Raw genomic sequence first — 3,611 nt, forward strand, 5'->3', positions numbered from 1 at the left:
TTTTATTAAAACTTTATACCTTACTAAGCTTTATGGGCGAAAATAACATAGTCCGGATCTCATGTCCTTAAGACTAGATGGCCAAGAATTAGAATCGACGCATCCTTAAGAACCCGTCACGGCGAATCAGCTTTCGCTGAAACAGTGAGCCCACCCGAAGGGGCCCAGCTCCTATGCTTTCACTTTTTCGAGAGCCACAAGTATCATATCACACAGTTCTTCATTCGCCGGATTTGACTTTGAATTGGCTTTTGATTTGATTGAACTTTGATTTGTACTTCGTTTTGAACTTGGATTCTTCAATCTTCATTTTTGGAATTTCTTCGTTTTGGCACTTGAAATTCTGATTTGGGTACTAGATATGACAGTTGTACCCTTCCTTCTTTCTTGACTGTGTGGATCTGATACTTAAGCTCTCTGTTACCGCGGGGGTAACGCGTGTCAACAAATAGGTCCGTGTTTTGTGGGTCCAGAGTTGTCGATAAAGATTCTTTTTATACATTCAGAAGCAAATCATCCTAGAGCTGTTATTACCGCCTAAAAAACGTTTCAATATAAATTCTTTTTATTATCTAAGGCTAGGGTCTCGAATTACGATGTTTGGGTCCCCTAGTTATCACAGCTGATTCTACACTTCCGGTAACTATCCGGTTGCTTCGGTATTTTTTCATTTGATTTTTCATTTTCCCACTTCATGGAGCACTTGTATGTAAAGAGTGTCATCATCTCGTACACCTTTTTTTTGGGTTTTTTTTCTCAAAATTCCTATTTTAAGGGGTACTACGATTTTTGTTTTGGTGGCATTAGCTAAAAGTCAACCATTCTTTTCGTAGCTTTTTACGTCACACATTCCTTGTGCGCGGCTGACTTTATATCTTATAAAAATCATATCTAATTCATACGTATTCGAATTTCGACGAAATTTATATTTTCGGGATCAGGAAGACATGTACTTTCTAAATATAATATATATATATATATATATATATATATATATATATATATATATATATATATATATATATATGTTTTGGCGTACTTATTTTTACGATTTACGGATGATTCGACTGATTTTTCCTATTTTATTATATTATAACAATCATGAAACATATAGTATTCAAACAATTCTTCTTTATTACATCAAATAGGTTATAATTGTTGACCATAACTATTACTTTGGTTAAGATTAGTTGACTAGCCCGAATTTGTGGGTGTTACAATTATCTCCCCCTTAGGATGATTACGTCCCGTAATCATCAACAAAACATGGCTTGTATAATGACTTCGTACGTTTCCTTTTCATTCTAGGTGGTAATCATAACTCTTATGTCCTTTCAAATGAGTATCTAACTCTAGGACTCCTTTACTGCTCGCGGTGCACAATCTTGCACCCACTCTTTATCCTATGTTGGACTTTCAATCGTAACCTTCGAGTTACAAACTCAATCCTTATTGGAGACTCCTGCTCCTTATTAAACAGACTTAAATTAAGATAACTTATTTACTTAGATTACCGTAACAGACCGATGGGACATGTTCTAATGATATCTCGTCGTATGATGCAACGCTTAGACTCAGGTTTTTTAAAGTCAAATTCCTGAACGGAATATACCTTCCTTCATGTTCTAATGTGATATAATCATATTCTAGCATGTAGCATTTCTAGCTACAAGCTTCTTACCTTAACAACGGTTGCGATACTTCTATTGATCGCTTCGATTATCTTTCACTTCAATCTTCCGGCTTAAGTCAGATGCTACATCGATCTTGGTTCTTTGAACCACGTAACATTCTCATCTTAGTCGGACTCGATTTTATATGACCACCAGGGTCGGATTAACAATCATCTTCCTAGTCATTACCGAAATGATGGTAACGACAGACATGAACAAAACAGAATCAATTGCTAGTGCCTTGGTAACCTTGTGACTTTCCCTGATCCAAGCGTGAGTCCTGTGCTTCCGGTAGTATAGGCCTCTACTACCTTTCACACCTACTCATACTCGTCCCAAGTATTGTCTCGCAGTTCTCCAAGTCACCATACAAGAATTTCACATAGTCATTTAACACATCGGATAACATAACCAAGGTTTATATTATTTCTTGAAACGATTACATAGATGTTCAAGTTCACCCTACACTATTCCTCTTATATTAGTCTACACCACATGATACTATGTATGTGGCTACATTATAGATCCTTACTTACTCCTATTCCCTTGCGTCTTGACTTGCTTCATCAAGGATCATCTGAAATACTCTTGCCTTTGGCTTCAGCGGCGCATTTTGCCTTGCAGCTTCATTTTTCTTTGGGCAGTTCTTCGAAATATGCCCACCATCTCCACATTCGTAACACTTCCTGTTGTCGAATGTACAATCTCTGGAATAGTGACCGGTCCTACCACACTTATAGCAAGTCACTTCTCCATCAAATCTTCCGAAGTGCTTCTTCTTGCACTTCTCACACCACTTGATTCCACCACTACCTCCATACTTTTGGTCGTCCAGGTTGGACTTCATGAATTTTCCTTTCTTGTCAGATCTTGAGGGTACCTCAATCTTCCTCTTTTCTCCCGCCTTTTCTTTTTCTAGACCCTTTTCTCTTATTTGGGTCTCTACATTCTTAGATGCTCTAACGGCTGTCTTCAAAGTAGCTGCCATTTTAACCGTTGGGCCAAAGTCTGTTGGCAATCCATTAGCAAACCTATGTATCTTGGAGAGTTCAGTAGGCACCTAGTAGCGGAATAACTTCATTCTCTCGGTGAATGCGGTGGCATACTCATCAACACTCATCTTCCATTTCTCCAGGTTCTGAAACTCGTTGTTTAGGTCTATCAGATCTATCTTTGAGCAGTATTGCACTTTCAACTGCTCCATGAATGCTTCCCAAGACATCCGCATGGCTTCTCCCCATGGCATTATATTTGCCAACAACTTCCACCAACTTAAAACTCTGGTCTTTATTATCTGACTGCAAAGACGGTCTTTTGCTTATCGCTGCAGTTGCAGCTTTCAAATACCATTTCCATCTCGGAGATCCAGTCCATAATTTCCACTGGCTTTGGGCTTCCAGAAAGACTTGTTGGTTTGGCACCCAAGACGTTCTTTAACATGTGCCCATCCCTGTCAATCATTTTGTCTGGGTCGTTCCTCCTGACCACTAGGGGTCTAACTTGACTCACAGTACGGCTGTAATTCCCCCCCTCTAACAGTTCTTCATTCAGTTCGGGTTGCACAATAGGCACAATAGGTTCATCCCTATTAAGAAATGTTTGCCTCATCTCCTCCCTTTGTTCAGACATCATAGCCCGAATCATTGGTTGGACTCCTGCCATCGTGATTGGCTCGGGTGCAGCTGCTACCTCTGGTGCATGCTCAATCACTTGTGGCTCAGGCCGACTGTTTCCATTAGCATTTCATAATCCACTTTGAGTTATTGTCATTTCGATCTATACACCAAATCAGACGTTCAGTGTGTAACAACGAGAATTAAGATAGGAAAGATTTTATTTACGATAGACGTATAAATCTCCTTATCACTCTAAAAAGTTACTTGCCAGTTCTAATACCGTAGTTAAACGTTTAGAAATCTAAACACATAAAATTTCCAG

Source organism: Lactuca virosa, chromosome 8, assembly GCF_052849685.1.
Source record: "Lactuca virosa cultivar CGN04683 chromosome 8, Lactuca_virosa_CGN04683_v6, whole genome shotgun sequence".
In the NCBI taxonomy this organism is placed as follows: Eukaryota; Viridiplantae; Streptophyta; class Magnoliopsida; order Asterales; family Asteraceae; genus Lactuca; species Lactuca virosa.